The following is a 23,679-nucleotide window of genomic DNA, read 5'->3' as shown; positions in this document are numbered from 1 at the left end:
GTTTTAATGCCACATGCTTCAAGAGTGCATGTCCATGCGTCCACACTTTTGGGTTGTTGCGCTGCGCATGCGGCTCAGTGACTTAAGTCAGGGTTCCGAAAGGAAGTTGCGGGCCATTATGTTGGCTGGAAATGCCTTTGGGAAGTCCTGCTTCCATCTTTCTCAAATAAATCCTTACAAGCATAATTTGGAATATGTTTTACAAAAAGCCAGGTGATCACAAGAAACTGATGCGCAGATCTTATTAATTCATTCCAAAGCTCATGCCTTGTAATAATCAAGTCTCTAATATGATACTCCGTTCAAAACTCTTCTTGATTTGTTCCTACCTGTTTGGGATATTAAAATGTATGCAAACGTCAATGGGAGGTTTTGGATGGTTGGAAGATGCAGGATAAGAAGGTGGCTTGGATGGATTTCCAGTTTCAGGTTTCAAGACTGGTGTAAAGATTCTAATGAAAAATAAATGGAAAATTAATTACTTCACATTCAGTAATTAGAAACAAAATAATATGAATGTTTCCAAGATATAGTGATGTTATGGCAATCAACAACAAGCATTTAATGTAAGAAAATGCCTCAGGGCACTTCATAGGAGTGTTATCAAACAAGATTTGACACTGAACCAGGAAAGGAACACAGAGGACAGGTGAGCAAAGGTTTGGTAGAAATGTTAGGTTTTGAGGAACATCTTATTGGAGGAGAGTGAAATAGTAAAGCAGAGGGTTAGTGAGAGAATATCACACCAAACATCCCAGGCAGCTGAAGGTATGGTTGTTAGTAGAGGAACTCAAAGTTATTCGGCAGGAGGTGGTTACAGGGAGGGGAAGGGGTGAGGATATGGAGGGGTTTGAAAAGAAGATGAGCATTTAAAAATGGAGACATTGCCAGGCTGGAAGCCAAATATCAGCAAGAACAGGGGTGATGGATCTTCACTCTCTGCACTTCTAGCTCAAGCAACCAATAAGAGGCTGCGTGCACAACCAATGTGGAGACAAAGACACCAGGAAAACAAATGAAATACTAGCTGTGGAAGTGAAACATGTTTGGGCAGTAACATAAATGACCTAGGGCAAATTGGCAGCTAGTCCATTTTACATTTTGACTTGTAATCTTTTCCATGCTCTGTTCACTTCGTCTTTGCTGTCCTCCCAGTGGCAATTCTCTTAAGGAGCACATATTTGACACGGAGTAAAATGCACAATTTTCAGGCAATGTAGCTGCAGAATTCTGCACTGGCTTGTCAATAAGCATATTTAACAGGATGGTAACAGGCTCAAAAAAAACACTTATTGTGGATGTCTATTCATCTACTTTTAGAAGATTACAATCTGAGCAACAGTAACCATAGAAAAGTCAATCCTTTAGAACTACTCCTGATGTTACACTCATGCTTAATTTTTCATAAATTATCAAATAAGAAAATTTGTAAGTTATGTTTACAGTGTTTAAAGCACGCATGAAAATGTCTTAACTCACAATATAGGCTTCATAGATATCAATTTGGGGTTAAGTATTGCCTGAGCTGCACTAAAAATTATTGTACGTAATATGGAAGAAAGGCATCATTTGTTCAGTGAGTCACATACAATTCTATAGTCATTCATCTAAAACCCTTTCGGATTCATCCATACGACTAACCGGGATTACGATTTCCATTGTGAAGTATTTCAAATGGCAGCATCATTTTCCCCAGGGAGTTCACAGATCCGTAGTTCAATCTATAAAAGGTTTAAATTATTTTAGCTCCATCCAACATCAAGTAATTATTCCATGCCAATAATTTTCTTTTCCTATTCAAAGTTATTTGAATTTTACCTCAGCAAGCCACATACTGAGGGTCTTACATGCAGCGTGTATCGGCCTGGATAAATAGAAATCATTGGGCGTTGATCTTAAATTCACAGAGGTGATGAGACAGTGACAGCTAGGTGATTGGAAAACAGATACGGCAGCTTTCAAGTTGTTTGAAGTTTAATTTGGAAAGATATAGCACCTGCCAACTTTGTTGACATTTCATTTTGATTCGAACAGCCAAGGTTCGACAGCCCCAATAGCTCAGTGGATGAGTACATTGCCCAGTGTGGCGCGGAACGAAATCAAGCAAGCCTAAAATTTGATTCTGGCCTATGCTTAGTTAGTTTGTCTCACCCAAGGTGGGAATATGACTGCGACTATCAGTCTCCAAACCTTTAGATCGATGAGGCAAACGTGTTCAGGGTCCTATCCTTAACTGTTACGCTGCAACTGTTGTTTGAATATGGTGTGATGTTGAGGAAAAGTCCGATCCCACTAAGCTGTAATGTTGTCCTTGGTCAAAGATTCTACCAGCAGGTTAATAGCATAACCCAACATGAGTCACCACGGTTGGGGGAAAAACACAAAGAAAATTGGAGGGTTGGGGTGGGGGGGATGTGGGAATATGAGATTGCAAGGACTTTAAAAACAAATCAAAACCAAAAAGGTTAAACAAAGAGATATCTGAATAGCTAATGATATTTGGAATGGTCACATTTCTCTCCTCGTGCACCTTGAGCTGGGGTGTGCTCAGTCTCAAAGAACCGATCATGCGTATTAACAGATATTTCTCAATTGAGCAGACAAGCAACAATTGAGCAGACAAGCTTTGAGACACAGACTCCGGCAACAGTGGCCCAACAGAAAATTGTTTCATAGGTGGAGTACGTTTTTAATTGGTGTTGATTATATTTATGCTCTGTCATTTCAAAATAACAACTTATAAAAATCGAACAAAGGTGCTGGTGTCGCTCCTTCATGGAATGACCTCTAAATGGCACCTATAAATTCCAAACATTTCTGTGCTCATGCGTCCACAGCCAGACAAAAACATTCCCCACACCAACATTTTTCTCAAGTTAGCATTCAACTCCAAAAGAGTTCAGCTGAAAGTGTGCTTCTTTTGTGATTAAGCTTCCAAAGCATTAACTGAGTTTTGTCCAGCAACACCAGATCTACACGACACTGCTGCACTCTGGCAGGACTGGCTGAACAACTGGCACAGTAATTAGTGGAAAAAAGTTCAGATTTGAATGGAATTATCAACTTAAGGTGAAAAAGTAGTTCCATTCTCACATCTACAGTGAACCTTCGAGTTTAGCCATTGATTGCTACTATATTGGTTCGGGGATTCAAACAATCAGAAAGTCTAATTTTAAAAAAAATAAATAAAACATTTTTTAATAAATGTTTTTTATTCAGTTTTTGAACAAAGTATATTTACCGTTATGTACACAGGATAAGAAACATATATAGAAGAGAAGGGCACACCCAAACATACCGACGAAAAGAAAATAATAAATAATAAAAAAATACAATAACAAATAAAATAGAATAACTGGTAGGGTATTGTGCATCAGCTCAACAGCAGCAACTCTGTACACCTGGCAAAATTATTTACAACACATAAGTAGGCGACTGTTTGTGGGTGGGAGGGAGGGGGTGGGGGGCTGGAGACTGGGGAGGTAAATGTACATTTGGGTGCCGGAGAAACAATTACAGTGGGCAATACTCAAATGGGTTTGGTGTTGGCGTTGTTGCTTGCTTCTCCCGGACGGATCTCGCAATGAAGACAAATTTTGAAATAATATAAAACAGGAGCGAAGTTGGAAACATAATTATATGCATTGTTTGAACTTTTCAATTTCTGTTCTTATCCCTTCTTTGCATTGTTACATTTGATTTTCTCCAAGTAGAATCCTGGAGTAATCTAGCAATCAGATTTGGGTATTTGATATTTGTTGCTCTTAACCCATAGAAACTTTCAAAACAATATTCAAAAGTATCTTGATTTATTAGTACTAGGTATTGTGTTTCTGTAGTGTTGAATCACCACTCCTCTAAATTTCTTTAAAATGCAAGAATATTAAAGACTGCCCAACCTACCAATCATGATCGATATTCCATTACAGCTCTGAATCAGGGCAGATCAATTCTTTACGGACACCGGTTTAGCTCAGTTGGCTGGACAACTGGTTTGTAATGTTGAGCAAAGCCTACAATGCAGGTTCGCTTCCCATGCCGGTTGACGTTATTCATAAAGGCCCTGCCTTCTCAACCTTTCCCCTTGCCTGAGGTGTGGTGATTCTCAGGTTAAATCATCACCAGTCAGCCTATAGTCATCTGGGGCTATCGTGACTTTACTTTATTATGCAGAATACCTGACAAGCTAATATAGAGCTGGAATAGCAGACATTAATGATTGTAACCAGGATTCGATACAGAGGAAAGTGCCATACTCTTGAGTGCGATTTAACGGATTAGTGGGGTGTTCTTCAACAGTCATATCAGTGGGATTGCGGCCCGGATTTAACGGCACTTAATGCCAAAAATGAGCCCCCATGAGCTTCTCACCATTAATGGCTGTCTCGCTGTCTGATTTGCCAGACTTGTGCTTTGACACCTCAATACTAACAAGAGGGAGCTGCTTTTAAATGCTCCCTCACTACTCACACCCAATCAATGCAGAAGTATGGCAGCGCACAGACCTGTCCTTGCTTTGGGGATGCTAACCTGGCCAAGCTTTTCAACATCGTCGATGCACGACAGGGCATCCTGTTCCCCCAAGGGGGTTGGAGGACCAGCAGCAGGGTCAGCAATGCTGCCTGGTAGGCAGTGGCAGCAGCTGTAAATTCAGGCAACATGACAAGAAGGACTATTGTCCAATGTCGGAAGAAGACCAATGACCTCCACCGAGCATCCATTCTGCAATGACTTCCATCTTGGCATCCGTTCTGCCTGCCACCCCTCAAATTCCCACACCACAAATCACTGGCTGACACGTCGCCCCTTCCCCACATCCGATCCTCCCGTTTGTTCCTCAGCACTCCTGGCACCCACCTGCACAACCACTTCATGTTCAGGTGTGGTGCCCACACATCCCACCTGCTATAGACCACCTCCCCCACCCCCCCGACACATCAAGTGTGTGGCTCACTGCACCCTCTCTTTGTCCCGCATAAGAAGATAGCCCATAATAAGTGGGAAAAGGCCAAGACGGGGGCAGAGTCCCAGGAATCCAAGTCCACACCCCTTATGAGGAACGGGCCCTGGAAATCACAGGATTGACTGAGGAGAGAGCAGTCACTGACAGCGAGGTTGGCCTGTGCCAAAGGAATGAGGATCCACTGCCCCTTCACCTGCCTCAAGTGGGTAATTCATTTCAGACAAAATGATCCTTCCCTCTCACATGTCCATTGTCTCGCAGGATCTTCATCTGATAAGGCCGGCCCATCCAGAGTTGTTTCTTCCCCTGCCATTTAACAGAACACCTCTGAGGAGAGCACCGAGGAAAACACCATCGAGGCGGCCCAGCTGTCACCCCCATCTTCCACCAGTGCAGACACACACCTCGGTGGGAGGTATTAGTGGGCAGGCTTCTGGGGAACAATCTGGTGAGCACCAAACAGTTGCTGATTCACATCAGGTGGAGGCAGGAATATCCAGGGCAGACAACAGCCAGAGGTCTGCTGGATCCCAGGACACAGCTATATCACAGTCAGATTCTAAGCAATGGACAAGGTTATCCCAGAGCTGATGCAGGTGATAGGTCACAGCAATGACATTCAGGAGGGGATGGCAGCAACATTCTAGCAATTGCATAGTCGATTGAAGGAGTCCCAAAGGCTATGGGCACAGGAGATGATGCCAACAGTGCATGGCACTGTTACCAGGGTGGCGACCGCAGTGGAAAGCCTGGAGCACGACATCCGTGTCTTGAGTGGTGGTGCCCTAGGCATTGCTCAGTCTGTGATGACTATGGCTGAGGGCCTCAACATTATCTTCCAATTGCTGAGGGACATGTCACAGATGCAGGTGGACATTACCGAAGTACTCCAAAGCATGGCCCAGTCACTGAGAACCATCTCTGAGGGTGTCAACGGTATGGTACAGCCAATGGAGAGCTGCCAGGGTTGGCAGCACCAGATGACTTAGAAGCTTCTGGAGCTCACTCAAAGAACAAAGAACAAAGAACAAAGAAACGTACAACACAGGAACAGGCCCTTCGGCCCTCCAAGCCCGTGCCGACCATGCTGCCCGACTAAACTACAATCTTCTACACTTCCTGGGTCCGTATCCCTCTATTCCCATCCTATTCATGTATTTGTCAAGATGCCCCTTAAATGTCACTATCGTCCCTGCTTCCACCACCTCCTCCGGTAGCGAGTTCCAGGCACCCACTACCCTCTGCGTAAAAAACTTGCCTCGTACATCTACTCTAAACCTTGCCCCTCTCACCTTAAACCTATGCCCCCTAGTAATTGACCCCTCTACCCTGGGGAAAAGCTTCTGACTTTCCACTCTGTCTATGCCCCTCATAATTTTGTATACCTCTATCAGGTCTCCCCTCAACCTCCTTCGTTCCAGTGAGAACAAACCGAGTTTATTCAACCGCTCCTCATAGCTAATGCCCTCCATACCAGGCAACATTCTGGTAAATCCTTCTGGTAGTGTGGTGACCAGAATTGAACACTATACTCCAAGTGTGGCCTAACTAAGATTCTATACAGCTGCAACATGACTTGCCAATTCTTATACTCAATGCCCCGGCCAATGAAGGCAAGCATGCCGTATGCCTTCTTGACTACCTTCTCCACCTGTGTTGCCCCTTTCAATGACCTGTGGACCTGTACTCCTAGATCTCTTTGGCTTTCAATATTCTTGAGGGTTCTACCATTCACTGTATATTCCCTACCTGCATTAGACCTTCCAAAATGCATTACCTCACATTTGTCCGGATTAAACTCCATCTGCCATCTCTCCGCCCAAGTCTCCAAACAATCTAAATCCTGCTGTATCCTCTGACAGTCCTCATCGCTATCCACAATTCCACCAACCTTTGTGTCGTCTGCAAACTTACTAATCAGACCAGTTACATTTTCCTCCAAATCATTTATATATACTACAAAGAGCAAAGGTCCCAGCACTGATTCCTGTGGAACACCACTGGTCACAGCCCTCCAATTAGAAAAGCATCCTTCCATTGCTACTCTCTGCCTTCTATGACCTAGCCAGTTCTGTATCCACCTTGCCAGCTCACCCTTGATCCCGTGTGACTTCACCTTTTGTAGTAGTTGTGACTTCACCTTTTGTACTAGTGTGACTTCACCTTTTGTACTAGTAGTACTCCAGCTGCCCCTCTGTCCCATGGAGACCCTCAGGGCCCCAAGGGCACCGTCAGGGAGGAGGAAGTACCGGAGGCCAAACCAGGGCCTACCCCAAGGAGATGACAGTCGTATCCAGTTCTTCCAAATTTCACCTCTTTTTTTTCATTTATATTTTTTCAAGTTTATTCTTCTCCAAATATATTTGGGTTTTGACATTTGTAAATAAATTTCAAAGTACATCATTTAAAAAAAACATATCAAGTTACAACAAGGGCATTGATATCCTACTAATGACCTTTAATAGCTACCTGCATGAATCGGTCATTTTTAAACATACAACAATCTTTCACTCTGATCTCTGCATGTAAAGTGAGAACAGAAACTTCTCCAACTTCAAGTCTATCGCAATATAAACAAACAGGAGAACTTTCTCCTCATGTGAAGCGAGAGGACTTCAGACCACAATGGAGGCTTTTGCAAGTGTGGATTTATCCTTTGAATTGAACATAGTACTGATACCAAACAGGAAAAAAAAGTGCATGTTAGCTGATACACCCATTACTGTTAAATCACCAGTGACAGATTTGTACCTTGTTGCTCTGGTCTATCAGCAGGATTGTCAAATTTGAACAAGTTGATCTGTGAGATGTTGTCCAGTCAAGTTATAACTGGACTGAATTCCCAAATCATTTCGCCCTGTACGGCTTTCAGTCTGCTGAGGCGTAGCAATTCTGCCACACACGGCTTAAACCTCCCCAGAAACAAACCATTCCAGTATAATTTACAACATGCACTTTTGTAGCTGCCTTCAACATAAAACGTACAAGAAATTCTTCAGAAAACAAAGGGAGACTGGATGTGAAACACAATGGAGGGGAAAAGGTTTGGGGTAAGCGGTAGGCCACACGGAAGCCAGGGAGTTGTCGATGCAGAGAGCTTCAGGGAGAACATTGCAAAGTAGGGCAGAGCAGCTGAAGCATCTGTTGGTGAGGGTGGAAAGGAGGGAGAGGGTGATGAAAAGGAAGCATCTCAGAAGAAAATGGAGCATTATCGAGTTGAAGTGGCAGGAAGGAGTAAAGCCATTTTGAGATTCAAATGAAGATAAAAGGATTTTGAAATTACATTGAGGGAAGCAATGAAGATGTGAAGGACAGGGGTTAGGAGATATAGGGTGAGGGTGGTAGAACTTTGGACAAGTTGTGACAGGCCAAACTTGTGCACCAACTACTGATTCCTTCCAGTGTTTTGAAAGGAAACAAGTTCATCGTGACTCACTAGAGACACAAAAAGAAAACAATAGGAAATCTGAAGTAAATGAAGCAACATGTTTTGGACTTTCACAACAGCTCAACAGCTTTCCAAATGCGCCCTCTCCCGACATCGACATATCTCAAGGGCAGTAGGCAGAACAGTTTGGCACTGTCATGTGAGAGTACGTTTAAGAAATGGGTGCTTAAGAAATGTACCTTTAAGAAATGGGTATTATCAGTGATGTCAGAGAGGGTGGAGCTGGGCTGTCTGTCAGCTTTTTACTTTCGTTTATGAGCAGGCTGCAGAGGGTGTTTTAGTTTTGTTTTCAGTGTTGGAGCTGAAGCCAGACCAAGCAGGTGTATTGCTGTTCTCTCTGCCATCAAAAGCCTATCTCTTGATCATTTGGTGAATTCAGAATTATAAATGTTTTTAATAGTGACTTCAACCCGATGTGCTTCTGTTAAAAGTTTTGTTTTTAAGTCGTACGGATGTTAAAAGGAAAGCTTAAAGGATTACTTAGTGTTGTAGTCTTTGGGGGTTGTATTTGAATTAATGGTTGCTAAGATGTTCACTGTATGTTTTAAAAAGGTTAACTTGAGTTCATAGAATATACATTGTTTTGCTTTAAAAAATTACTTTTCCATTTCTGCTGTACCACACCTGTAGAATGGGCCGTCTGCTCCCGATACCACAATCTATTAAAAGTTGTGGCTCAGGGGAACTCCATGATACACTTTGGGGTTCTCTAAACCCTGGTCCATAACAAATTGGGGGCTCATCCGGGGTAAAAGTCTATCTATTGCATTGGCTTAGTGAACTTAAAGACAGTGAGGGGTGAGCATATTGTGGTTGTTTTTCAGGTGTGGTGTTTTAGTTTTAGTGGGGAGTGGGTTGTGGACAATGGCTCTTTCAGAGGCTCAGAGGTTTTTGGGGATGGTGACGGTCACATGCAGTACCTTACGGACAGAGACTAAAAGCAGACTGTTAGATTTGGCAAGAACATTTCAGTTAACATTACCTGACAAAATGCGAAAAGATGAGGTAATTATGGCGGTGGTTAAACATTCAAAGTTGCCTGAGATAGAGTTTGACTCATTGGAAATAGCAAAAATTCCAGTTGCAAATTAAACAAATGGAACATGAGAAAGAATTAAAGCGGCTGGCATACGAGAGTGAGAGAGAGGAAAAAGAAAGAGAGAGAGAGGAAAAAGAAAGAGAAAGAGAGAGAGAGGAAAATGAAAAGGAGGGAGAAGAAAGGAGAAAAGAAAGAATAGCCCTAGCAGAACAAAAAGAAAAAGAAAGGGAGATACAGATCAGGGAAAAAGATAAAGAGAGAGAGTTTGAACTTCAGAAAATGGCCATGAAACATGACAATTAGTTAAAATTGGCAGACGTAAAGGGACACGTACAGTTGGAGGAGATGGATGAGGATAATGAGACAGACCGTCATAGTCGACGACGTGGTGAGGATCTATTTAAATATGTCCAAGCATTGCCAAGGTTTGACGAGAAGGCAGTGGAAGACTTTTTCATTTCATTTGAGAAGGTAGCTAAACAAATGAAATGGCCACAGGACATGTGGGTGTTACTGATTCAAACACAGCTGGTAGGTAGAGCTAGTGAAGTGTTTGTATCACTACCGGAGGAGGTATCTGGAACGTATGAGAAGATGAAGAAATCCATCTTAAGTGCATGTGAGCTAGTGCCTGAAGCTTACAGACAAAGGTTTAGAAATTGAAGGAAATAATTTGGTCAAACATACATGGAGTTTGAAAGGCTCAAACAGAGTAATTTTGACAGGTGGATAAGGGCTTTGAAAATAGACCAAACGTAGGAAGCTCTCAGAGAAATTATACTTTTGGAAGTGTTTAAAAATTCAATCCCTGATGTAGTGAGAACTCATGTGGAAGAACAGAGGGTTAAAACTGCGAGATTAGCAGCGGAAATGGCAGATGATTATGAATTAGATCATAAATCAAAGATTGGTTTCCAACATCAGTTTCAGCTGGTGACGCATAGAAACTGGGGACATGAAAAATACTCAAGTGGTAAAGGTAAAGGTGATCTGATGGGAGACAATAAAGAGAGTGTACCTCAGATTAAAAAAGAAATCCAGGAGGGTGGAAAAGCAATGAAAAGTTTCAAATGTTTTCACTGTAATAAACGAGGCCATGTAAAGTCACAGTGTTGGTGGTTGAAGAAAAGCACTGGGAAGGCTGATGTGATAAAACAGGATAAGACAGTGGGGTTTGTTAAAGTGGTGAAGGAAAGCCCAAGTGAAGCGAAGGAGGTGCAAAAGATTGTACAGCCTGATCAAGAGGTGATTGATAAGAAGGTGACAGATCTCTTTAAAGAATTTACTTGTGTGGGTAAAGTTTACTCATGTGTATCAGGAGGAGCAGGAAAAGAAGTAACAATTTTAAGAGATACGGCAGCTAGTCAATCTTTAATGGTAAGAGATGAGGAGTTATGTAGTCTGGGAAGAATGTTGCCAGAAAAGGTGGTGATATGTGGAATTCAGGGTGAGAGGAGTAATGTTCAATTATATAAGGTAAGGTAGGAAAGTCCAGTGAAGAGTGGTGAAGTGGTAGTAGGAGTAATAGAGAAACGACCTTGTCCAGGAATACAGTTCATCTTGGGTAATGATATAGTTGGATCGCAGGTGGGAGTGATGCCTCCAGTGATTGATAAGCCAGTGGAGAATCAGACAACTGGGGCGTCATTCTCCGACCCCCCCGCCGGGTCGGAGAATGGCCGTTGGCCGCCGTGAATCACGCCCCCGCCGAAGTCTCCGGTACCGGAGATTGGGCGGGGGCGGGAATCGGGCCGCGCCGGTTGGCGGGATCCCCCGCTCAATTCTCCAGCCCGGATGGGCCGAAGTCCCGCCCAGAAATTGCCTGTCCCGCCGGCGTAAATCAAAGCTGGTATTTACCGGCGGGACCAGGCGGCGTGGGCGGGCTCCGTGGTCCTGGGGGGGGGGGGGCACGGGGGCGATCTGACCTGGGGGGTGCCCCCACGGTGGCCTGGCCTGCGATCGGGGCCCTCCGATCCGCGGGCGGGCCTGTGCCGTGGGGGCACTCTTTCCCTTCCGCCTCCGCCACGGCCTCCACCATGGCGGAGGCGGAAGAGACTCTCCCCACTGCGCATGCGCGGGAAACTGTCGGCGGCCTCTGACGCTCCCGCGCATGCGCCGCATTTCCGCGCCAGCTGGCGGGGCAACAAACGCCATTTCCGCCAGCTGGCGGAGCGGAAATCCCTCCGGCGCTGGCCTAGCCCCTCAATGTTGGGGCTCGGCCCCCAAAGATCCGGAGCATTCCGCACCTTTGGGCCGGCGCGATGCCCGTCTGATTGGCGCCGTTTTTGGCGCCAGTCAGCGGACATCGCGCCGTTGGGGGAGAATTTCGCCCCTGAAGTGTTGAAGGACGAATATCTTGGGATATTCCCGGATTGTGTAGTAACAAGGTCGCAAAGTCACAGGTTAAGACAAGAGGAGAAATCAAAGAGTGAAGATGAAGTTGAAGTGCAATTATCAGAAACGACTTTTGATCAGATGGTTGAAAAAGAACAAGAACAGGCGGAGGATGAGGCAGATATTTTTGTTCAGGAAAATTGGCGGATTTACAACAGAAAGATGTAGAATTAAAATGGATGTATCAGAAAGCATATACGGAAGGGGAATCTGAGTGTATACCAGAGTGTTATTACCGTCAATGTAATGTCTTGATGAGAAAATGGAGACCTTTACATATGCAGGCGGATGAAAAGTGGGCAGAAGTTCATCAAGCAGTATTGCCAGTAGGGTATAGAAAGGAGGTGTTGTGAGTTGCACATGAGGTACCAGTGGGCGGTCATTTGGGAATAAGAAAAACTCAAGCTAAAATCCAAAAACATTTTTATTGACCTGGACTACATAAAGATGTAGTTAAATATTGTCAATCATGTCACACATGTTAAGTGATAGGGAAACCTCAAGCGGTGATAAAACCAGCGCGCTAAATACCCATTCCAGCATTTGAGGAACCTTTTACAAGGGTCCTAATTGATTGCGTAGGACCGCTTCCTAAAACAAAAAGTGGGAATCAATATCTTTTGACTATAATGGATGTGTCTACTAGGTTTACAGAGGCCATTCCAGTATGTAATATTACAGCTAAAAAGATTGTGGAGGAGTTACTTAAATTCTTTACTATATATGGATCACCCACAGAAATACAATCGGATCAAGGATCGAATTTTACCTCAAGGTTATTCAAGGAAGTTATGGATAGCTGAGGAATAAAACAATTTAAATCAACTGCGTACCATCCAGAATCGCAGGGAGCGTTAGAAAGGTGGCATCAGACATTAAAGACAATGTTGAGGGCTTATTGTCAAGATTATCCCGAGGATTGGGATAAAGGAATTCCATTCGTACTGTTTGCAATTGGGGATGCACCTAATGAGTCAACCAAATTCAGTCCTTTTGAACTAATTTTTGGTCATGAGGTAAGAGGACCACTTAAATTGATTAAGGAAAAATTGTTGAGTGAGAAATCGGAAATTACATTATTGGATTACGTGTCAAATTTTAGGGAATTATTAAATAGAGCAGGTGAATTGGCTAGACAACATTTAAAGGTTGCACAAAATGTGATAAAACGGGTAGCGGACAAGAAATCCAAAGTTTGTCGTTTTGCCTGTGGAGATTATGGGCGTCATTCTCCGACCCCCCCCCCCCCCCCCGCCGGGTTGGAGAATCGCCGGGGGCTGCCATGAATCCCGCCCCCGCCGGTTGCCAAAGTCTCCGGTACCGGATATTCGGCGGGGGCGGGAATCGGGCCGCGCCGGTTGGCGGGCCCCCCCGCTGGATTCTCCGGCCTGGATGGGCCGAAGTCCCGCCGATAAATTGCCTGTCCCGCCGGCGTGGATTAAACCACCTTTTGAACGACGGGACAAGGCGGCGCGGGCGGGCTCCGGGGTCCTGGGGGGGCGCGGGGCGATCTGGCCCCGGGGGGTGCCCCCACGGCGGCCTGGCCCGCGATCGGGGCCCACCGATCCGCGGGCGGGCCTGTGCCGTGGGGGCACTCTTTCCCTTCCGCCTCCGCCACGGTCTCCACCATGGCGGAGGTGGAAGAGACTCCCTCCACTGCGCATGCGTGGGAAACTGTCAGCGGCCGCTGACGCTCCCGCGCATGCGCTGCCCGGAGATGTCATTTCCGCGCCAGCTGGCGGGGCAACAAAGGCCGTTTCCGCCAGCTGGCGGGGCGGAAATTCCTCCGGCGTCGGCCTAGCCCCTCAATGTTGGGGCTCGGCCCCCAAAGATGCAGAGCATTCCGCACCTTTGGGGAGGCGCGATGACCGTCTGATTGGCGCCGTTTTGGGCGCCAGTCGGAGGACATCGCACCGTTTCGGGAGAATTTCGCCCAAAGTCTTAGTATTGTTACCAGTGGTAGGTGAACCTTTAAAAGCTAGGTTTTGTGGACCTTATCAGATTGAAAGGAAATTAAGTGAGGTGAATCATGTGGTAAAAACACCAGATAGAAGGAAGACTCACCGAGTGTGTCATGTGAATATGCTTAAAAGATACTTTAAAAGGGAAGGAGACAAAGAGGAGGAGGTTTTAATGTTTCTACCTCAAAGTGACGAACCAAATCCAGGTGGCTGTGAATTTGACATACGTCAAATTAAATTGGAAAATGAGGATTTTCTTAAAAATTGGGATAAATTGTTGAGTTATCTTCTAGAGGAAAAACGGGCTGACCTGAAAGAGTTATTGATATCACGTGCGCAAGTTTGTGGAGATAAATTGTGAAGTACTAAAATGGCTATACATGATGTAGATGTGAGAAATGCTGTTCCAATCAAACAACGTCCATCTTGACTTAACCCTTTAAAATTCGCACAGGTTAACAAAGAGATTGAGAGTATGCTTAAAAATGGCATAATTGAAGTGGGTTGCAGCCAATGGAGCTCACCCAAAGTGATGGTACCAAAACCAGATGGTACCCAACGGTTGTGTGTGGACTATCGAAAGGTGAATGCAGTTACAAGAACGGATTCTTATCCTATCCCACGTTTGGAGGATTGCATTGGGAAAGTGGGACAATCAGCTTTTATTTCCAAATTGGATTTACTTAAAGGTTACTGGCAGGTACCTTTACCTGAAAGGGCGAAGGAGATTTCAGCTTTTGTGACTCCAGATGGTATATACCAATTCAAGGTTATGCCATTTGCAATGAAAAACGCACCAGCCACATTTCATCGGTTAACTAACAAAGTTGTTTCAGGATTACCCAATTGTGCAGTATATATTGACGATCTGGTAATTTTTAGCCAGACATGGACAGAACATTTAAAACATCTGATCGAGTTATTCAACTTCAGGAGGCGGGTCTGGTGATAAATCTAGCCAAAAGTGAATTTGGAAAAGCCCAAGTCACTTTCCTTGAGGAGTTTCTGATACCCTCAAGACGAAGGGAAATAATGCGATTTCTTGGCATGAGTGGATTTGATCGAACATTTGTGGAAAAGCTTTGTAGCGTGATTGCTCCACTGATGGACTTGCTGAAGAAACATTGAATATTTCAATGAATAGCGGAGTTTCAACAGGCATTTGACTGCCTGAAACTGTGATAACCAATACTCCTGTGTTGGAGATTTACAAGGGGCTATGTGATCAGATTGAACAAAAGTATCTGACTTTAAAGAGAAATGTCGAGGCATAGAGCAATGAACGGATCGTGCAGAGACCTTCTTGTTCAAAGAGACTGTCAATCAGGATGGATTTCAGTTGGAGGAAGAAGAACAACAATGGACTATATTATTGTACCTGTTTGAGTGTGTTGTTTTTTTTTAAACAAAAAAGTATATTTACTGTGTACATTTCTTAAGAATGGTGATAAGGTGAAAAATGAAACCATCTTGAAGTTGATGGTTTATTTTTTTTCTTGGGGGCTGTGTCATGTGAGAGTGCCTTTAACAAATGGGTGTTTAAGAAATGTACCTTTAAGAAATGGGTATTTTCAGTGATGTCAGAGAGTGGGTGGAGCTGGGCTGTCTGTCAGCTTTTTATTTTCGCTTTTGAGCAGGCTGAAGGGTGTGTTTTAGTTTCATTTTCAGTGTTGGAGCTGAAGCCAGACCAAGCAGGTGTACTGCTGTTCTCTCTGCCATCAAAAGACTATCTCTTGATCCTTTGGTGAATTCAGAATTATAAATGTTTTCAATAGTGACTTTAACCTGATGTGTTTCTGTTAAAGGTTTTGTTTTTCAGTCGTATGGATGTTAAAAGGAAAGCTTAAAGGATTACTTAGTGTTGTAGTCTTTGGGGGTTGTATTTGAATTAATGGTTGCTAAGATGTTCACTGTATGTTTTAAAACGGTTAACTTAAGTTTATAGAATAAACATTGTTTTGCTTTAAAAAATACTTTTCCATTTCTGCTGTACCACACCTGTAGAGTGGGCCATGAGCTCCCCATACCACAATCTATTAAAAGTTGTGGGTCAGGGGAACTCCATGATACACTTTGGGGTTCACTAAACCCTGGCCCATAACAGGCACGGCGGCGCCTGAGACACCGGTAAGCCTGCTGGAGCCCTACGACTCCAGGCCCTCCAGACACATCTGCCAAGGGCATCAAAGGCCACATGACATGGAAAGCAGCAGGCTGCCACCACCCCTTGTCGCTCAAGAGCCAACTCATCATCTTGGTGCCACCCTCCCCCCCAGCTGCTGTTCATGAGCAGGTCCCAGGATGTAGCTGACATGCATGCTCCCTTGGTAGCGGGCACACACATGCATGATACACAGGTGGTTGTCACACACAACCTTAATATTCAGGGAGTTGAACCCCTCCCTGTTAATAAAGGGCATGCCCTGGTGCCTGGTGCATGCAAGGCGACATGCAAACCATCGATTGCCCCCTGGACCGGGGGCATCCCCGCCATGGCGGGAATCGTTTTTTAAAAAAGTATTTTTATTGAAGAGTTTCATTGATAACAGACAAACAAAATGCACAATAGCAACATGTTAAAAATGATATTTACATAGTACAGTAATAGAGGAGAAATAAAATCCAGATTCAACAGGTTTCAGGGCAACATCACAGTAACACAACGTGTAAGCAACTGTGCTATGGGTGTCGTGCAAACAATTTGGCATTTTTTCGTAGTAGTGCAGATACACCCCCCCCCCCCCCCCGCCCCCTCCGCTCTCCCTGCTGCCCCATGCTCCGCGTGGGTTTCCTCCGGGTGCTCCGGTTTACTCCTGTGGTGAGGTGCAACAATGTAAATACATGTAGGCTAGCTAGACACTAGAGAGAGCACCAGAAACATCACACACACACACTCCACCAATAGATCAGTTAGATAGGATGCGACCAATGGACATTCACGATGCACACGGAGGTCACACGACCACAGGGGGGCATTACACCAACCCATATATAAAGGACACCACACACATGATCTGCCTCTTTCCAGTGGAGACAGTCAGTGAGTACAGACACACGGTTGATTCAATATTACACCCACCACCTGGATTGCAGCAGCTGGTTAGTCAGTCTGGGTAGCTATAGTAGGATTAGCAGTAGTGTTGAACCCGAGTAATAGAAGTGTAAATAGTTTAATAAACGTGTTGAAGTTATCTCCACGTCTGAACCTTCCTTTGTCAAGTGCACAACAAGGAAGCCGTTTATGTTACACCTACAACATAACAAATCATGATACCAGGAGTAAACTGTTTCAATCCAGACAGCCATACCGCAGCGTACAGTGACAACCAGCAACGATACCCAGGCAAGATGTTCGAGATCCGGGTTCCGCAGCAGCTCCAGTGCCATGGCGATCTCTGCGAAAACTGGCAGGCATTCTGGAAAAAGTTTGAAATCTTTCTGGTGGCAGCCGAACTAGAAGAAGTGGCTGATCCTGAAAAACAGAGCTTCTCCTCACCATCGCCGGTGCCAGAGCAGAAGAAATCTTTTAAAAATTCAAGTTCTCCAAGGAGCAAAACAGGAGCGACTTCCAGGCAGTCCTGGACAAATTCGGCAAATTCGGCTCATGCGCAATCCCGAAAAAGGCCCAATGTAAAGGAACAGCAAATCACTTCCTACGCGCTATGTCACATGCGTCATGACGTCAGAGGCCCTGGACCACGCTCATTTAAAGGGGAAACGTCCCAAATCAAAGAAAACATTTTTTAAAGCTGTAAAACAACCTTCCTTCACCTGTAATGACAGCACAATGCCTCAAATTGAACCAGGAAATGAAATCAACCTCCGAAGAACCCTGCAACAAGCAGTTACCTACGCCCAAACCGATGATTCCGACCTTGAATACTTCGATACCGACCTTTACATTTTCTCTGGACCTCGCAAGCCCAATGCCAGCTCCGGCACAAACAGTGATGACATGGTCCAAGAAGACTACGACTCGGACAAAGGTTTTTTCATTAGAAATGGCGACCCCCGTACTGAATCCGACGCAGACTCGTTCTTCGGATTTGAGGATCTTCAGCCCAGCAGATGTGACATCCCGACTCGTGAGTGCAGGATGATGCTGCAGCCTGAAACCAAGAGACAGAGAGCGGTACAGGCCCACAGAGAGCGGCCTGCTGTCGCACAGAGCATGGTCCATGCACCGCTCAGTGTTCCCGACTGTACGAATGAAGACACGCAAGACTCCACACCGCAGTCCTTGCATGAACAAGAAGTGACTCCAGTGTCACAAGACTCCACAGCGAGCTCGTGGACAGACACCATGATAGAAGAAACGCAAGACTCCAGAGCACAGTCCTTGCACACACAAGATGTGACTCCAGTGTCACAAGCCTCCACAGCGAGCTCGTGGACAGCCTCCACGATAGAAGCAATGCAAGACTCCGACGCGCAGTCCTTGCAGGAACAAGACCATGAGGGTCTAGCAACCTCCTCTGACCAACTAGCGGCAGATGATGCAAGTCTGCCATGCTCAAGTAAACAGCAAGAAGACTATGACAGTCTACCATGCTCCAGTGCACAGCAGGACGACCATGACGGTCTATCATGCTACAGTGAAGAACAAAGCGACAATGACAGTCCAAGCCCAAATGAAGCACAGCAGCAAGACAATGACAGTCCACCCACATTGTTTGCGCCACCGGATGAAGATTCTGTCAATTTACCCAACCCAAGTGAACAACAAGCAGCTACTGAGGCTCTACCCACGGTATGTGAGATGAGTGACGACAGCATCCCACTTCCCATGCAAGGTGTGCAAAGTGACAGACCTCAGCTAGTGTGTACAGAGGCACTTGATGGTCACTGTGAGACCACTGGTGACTCTGGTGACACCATGATACTTCCACCCTCATTTGCTCGAACCTCTCCACAAGTCAATGCATTCCTGTATGTTCCGACTCCAGACGTGTAGCTTCAAGAAATCTCAGCTGACTCCAGTGAACCTGCTAAGACTCCGGACGGGGAGCATCAACAAACCAACACTGACTCAGTTAAAACAGACCAGACTCCAGATGGGGAGCAACCAAACGCCAACTCTGATTCACGTAAGCCGGGATTACCCCAGACAGGGAGTGCCGCAACCTCAGTGATGGCACGCTCAGGGTGACAGCAGATGCCACAACAACAGGAGATGGATCACTTAACAATTACACTGGATCAGTAATAACAAGCAGCGGCTACAGTCCAAGAGGAATACACCAATATTCACCACAGCTATATCCACACATTTTTTTCCACACCAGCAGTGCAGCCAATGACAGCTCATGCTGGACAAACCCAGTATTCAGGCATGCAGCAGCCAGCAGTCTATGCAGCATTTTCTCGAACAGGCCAGCACTACGGATTGCCCACTAATGGAATCAAGACCGAAGGAGGACTACCGCAAGCGCAATCTGCACTACAGACTGGATGCCTTAGTTACAGCCCAGGATTTGCTGCACCCCAGCCTGGCCAGACAGCATATTCCTATCAGATGCAAGGTTCTAGTTTCACACCATCACCAGGTATTTATGCAAGCAGCAATTCTGTTTCCAATTCGACAAGCTTCAACAGTTCTCACAGGATCACCCTTCCTGCACAGCATGTGGCCAGAACCAGTATGTACAGTCTTATCCAACTTCAACATATGGCACATCCATGACCTCGAATGATACTATTATTGGTACCTCTTCAACGTCAACACCTTATCAGCTACAAGATGCCATCCGACAGCACCATCACAAACATTGACAAAGAAAGGGACTCCAAATCAGACAGCGAAGTGATTTGACCACTTCTTGGTTCCTGGGGCACAGGGACGTTGATGGCGTTCATAACCAAGAGAGACATTTGACCATGATGATTGATGGTTTTTCGACTCACACGAATGATTTGGACTTATTGTTTAATCACTGTTCCCATGACTTGTATATACCTTACCTTATCTACCTGTTCCTTGTTCAATTTTCTCAAAGTGTACAGAAATTATGTAACACATATAAAAGGGGGCATATGGTGATGCGCATCAATGTAAATGCATGTAGGCTAGCTAGACACTAGAGGGAGCACCAGATACATCACACACACACACTCAACCAATAGATCAGTTAGATAGGACACAACCAATGGACATTCACAATACACACAGAGGTGACACACCCACAGGGGGGCATTACATCAACCCATATATAAAGGACACCACACATATGATCTACCTCTTTCCAGTGGAGACAGTCAGTGAGTACAGACACAGGGTTGATTCAATATTACACCCACCACCTGGATTGCAGCAACTGGTTAGTCAGTCTGAGTAGCTATAGTAGGATTAGCAGTAGTGTCGAACCCGAGTAATAGAAGTGTAAAGAGTTTAATAAACGTGTTGAAGTTATCTCCACGTCTGATCCTTCCTTGTCAAGTGCACCACAAGGAAGCCATTTATGTTACACCTACAACATAACAAATCACCTCCCACAGTCCAAAGATGCACAGGTTAGGTGGATTGGCCATGCTAAATTGCTCTGCAGTGTCCAAAAGGTTAGGTGGGGCTACTGGATTATGGGGATAGGATGGAGGGGTGGGTTTAAGTGGAGTGCTCTTTCCCAGGATTGCCGCAGACCTGATAGGCAGAATGGCCTCCTTCTGCACTGTAGGGAGTCTTTGATTCTGTGATTCTATGAAGTCAGCCCACCCCCCTTCTTGAGGAAAAGTAAGGATGGGCAATAAATGCTGGCCATCATGTGACGCCCACATCCCGTAAATGAATAAAACAAAAACTTTCATTGGACATCCTCTTCCCACCTGGCATGAGGTATATTGCCAATTTATTTTGGGATTCTGTGTTTTGTCACCCTCCTGGTGTATCATTATGTGGGCAGTCACATTAGGCGCCTCCCAATTCATTTCTATGTCTATTTTTCTTGCACATGCTCTAGTTACAGACATCCCACCCATTCCTTAGGAAACCTCAGTAATCTCCATGCAATACAGGAGAGTGTGGAGACCCAGCATTCTCATTCTTACTTCTGTTTCCTCCCATTTTTGCCCAGGTTTGGAGCTTTCCCCAAGTAAACCGTGAAGTGTTGGGTACTCTGCCACACAGATGAACCAACACGGTTGCGAATGGTACAACGCAGTTTTATTTCAAACATCTATTTACACTGGTAAACTGTTTACTGAGGTTCGATCATGACCCTTGATTCTGTGGACCTATTCCTAATTCTATCTTGTAGTGGCACTCAGCACATGGTGGATGTCTGAGTGGCCTGCAATGAGCTCTGTGCCCTGAGCCGTCTCCTGCTCGAGTGCCCAGGAAGTGTCGTGTTCCCTGTTTTGTACTGTGTATGCTCTTGCCTGTGATTGGCTGCCATGTTGTGTGTGTTGATTGGTCTGTTGATCTGTCCATCAGTATGTATGTATGTATGTGCTATGATGTTTACCTGAATATCATGACAAACCGGACAGGAAAATTATGCCTCTAATCTTTACTTTTATGGTAACATATTATGTTGGAATTACAAATGCAGTCCACATTTCTGGTTTAAAGTTCAGCCCCTCAGATTTTCCATCCCAGCATATTATTCCACTTAATACTAAACTGACTGTTCATCTTCTGATGAATTGCGTCCCTGTTCATAGTTTCATTAAAATAGAATCCTCAAAATTGATATAGAATATATGAGACCCAACTCCTACCCTCTTGATCCTAATCCTACCAAAATATGGACCAACCAGCTTTCTTTCCTCGTCAACAAACAGTTTTCTAAGCTTGTCTATTAAAGCCCTCACTTTCAAATCTGCCCTATTCATAGAAAACCCACTCTTGGACCCTTGTATTGCAAACTATCACCATCTCGTTAATGTTCTTTTCCATGGCCTTTGAAACAGGTCCTCCTCATATATAATCTATCAATTTGCTCTACTACAGCAGTATTAAAGTATTATTTTCAATTGGATTATTAACTAGTACCATAGAAGCTTGCTTAGATCAGACTTAATTAAACTAATGTTCTCCTATGTTGAGAAAAAATTTGCAACAATCAAGTTAAATTGCAATTTGCTTGATAATACGTCAGATCGCAGGGTTAGCAACCGTCAGGCCTATCACCCATTGCGCTTAAGGACTTGATACTTTTACTTGTGACTCGTGAGAATCTTCACTCATTTAATTATTACAGTTGCAGCAACTGTGGACGAGCCTTACATGAAATTTCTTATAGACCACACTCAGAGGTTATGATTCCTAATATTAAACACGAGTCATCAAAGCTGAACAAGCCAGATTCCTAAACTTTTTGATTCATAACTATTGATGTCTATTGTTGCTTCCTGAAATGTCTGTCGAAAGACTGACATAATAGATGACACACCTCTAATCTGTACTCCTCTTTGCTGGTATATTGATTGAATTAACAGCAGCTCTCAGTCAAATCAATGTGGCATTTTCAGACTTGGTGGAGACATGTAAACGAGGAAATGAAACATTAAAGCAATGATAAATGACTTATTTCCTGCCAAACTCGAGCACAAGCTTTTGAGATGGGAATGGTTTGATGTTCTGAGATGGCACCCTTCAGAAAGTTTCCAAGTAGTAGCTAAAAAGACCTACTCAAGCAATAAATTCCTGATAGTGAGCTTCTCCTCTAAGCTTTCGACCTTAGCTTAAAAAATCAATGGTAAGCCACTGGAGACTTTAGCTGACATGATAAATAATTGACTGTTTGATTATGAACAAACTTTACAATTTTTAATTGTTAATTTGTATCATATTTGTGTTAGCTACAATAAAATAGTATACTAAGGCTAAGACCAAAAGACAATAAGACATAGGAGCAGAATTAGGCCATTTGGCCCATCGAGTCTGCTGTGCCATTCAATCATGGCTGATATTTTTATCATCCCCATTCTCCTGACCTCTCCCCATAACCCCTGATCCCCTTAGTAATCAAGAACCTATCTATCTCTGTCCTAAAAATACTCAGTGATTTGGCCTCCACAGCCTCCTGCGGCAAAGAGTTCTACAGATTCACTACCCTCTGGCTGAAGAAATTCCTCCTTATCTCTGTTTTAAAGGATAGTCCCTTTAGTCTGTGGCTGCGCCCTCAGGTTCTAGTTTTTCCTACTGGTGGAAACATTCCCTCCACGTCCACTGTATCTAGACCTCTCAGTATCCTGTAAGTTTCAATACAATCCCCCCCTCATCCTTCCAAACTCCATTGAGTACAGACCCAGAGTCCTCAACCACTCCTCAACTGCTCTGCTAAGGCCTATTCTGATGAAGGCTATACATGAGCGGCACGGTAGCACAGTGGGTAACACTGTTGCTTCACAGCGCCAGGGTCCCAGGTTCGATTCCGGCTTGGGTCACTGTCTGTGCGGAGTCTGCACGTTCTCCCCATGTCTGTGTGAGTTTCCTCCTGGTGCTCCGGTTTCCTCCCACAGTCAAAAGATATGCAGGTTAGGTGGATCGGCCAAGCTTAGTGCTAGAAAATGTTAGGTGGGGTTACTGGGTTACGGGGATAGGGTGGAGGTATGGGCTTAGTTAGGGTGCACTTTCCAAGGGTTGTTGCAGACTCGATGGGCCGAATGGCCCCCTTCTGCACTATAAATTCTATGTCAGATAAATCCAACCCTCTGAAAAGGAAATAAATGATCTTTCAACAGAGTACGATTATTATAAGAACAAAGGCAATGCATTTGCACTAATTGGTCATTGATGACTGTTCCAAAGCAGTGTATAAGCATGTTAGAAGCATTGATATTGAATATGATTATGGTAACAATAACTGAAAACTGTTCATAAGCATTAGTCTGAAGACTAATGGTTTTTGGTCCCCGTTGCAAACTCTTTTCCCTA

At 44.6% G+C, this 23,679-nt stretch overlaps 1 long non-coding RNA gene across 1 annotated transcript in view; it reads right to left on the bottom strand.

Moving 5' to 3' along the window:
• Positions 1–340: 340 nt before the first annotated feature.
• LOC140387739 (uncharacterized) overlaps positions 341–23,679 on the bottom strand; it is a 114,528-nt gene continuing 91,189 nt past the window's right edge. The window contains exons 2-3 of the long non-coding RNA XR_011933990.1: positions 1,642–1,721; positions 341–452 (exon numbers count right to left, since the gene is read on the bottom strand). This is a non-coding gene — a long non-coding RNA (uncharacterized lncRNA). The remainder of the gene's footprint in view (positions 453–1,641; positions 1,722–23,679) is intronic.

This window comes from Scyliorhinus torazame, chromosome 13 (genome assembly GCF_047496885.1).
Source record: "Scyliorhinus torazame isolate Kashiwa2021f chromosome 13, sScyTor2.1, whole genome shotgun sequence".
NCBI lineage: Eukaryota > Metazoa > Chordata > Chondrichthyes > Carcharhiniformes > Scyliorhinidae > Scyliorhinus > Scyliorhinus torazame.
Note: the sequence above shows the minus strand (reverse complement) of the source record. Positions and strands in the feature narration are given on the sequence as shown.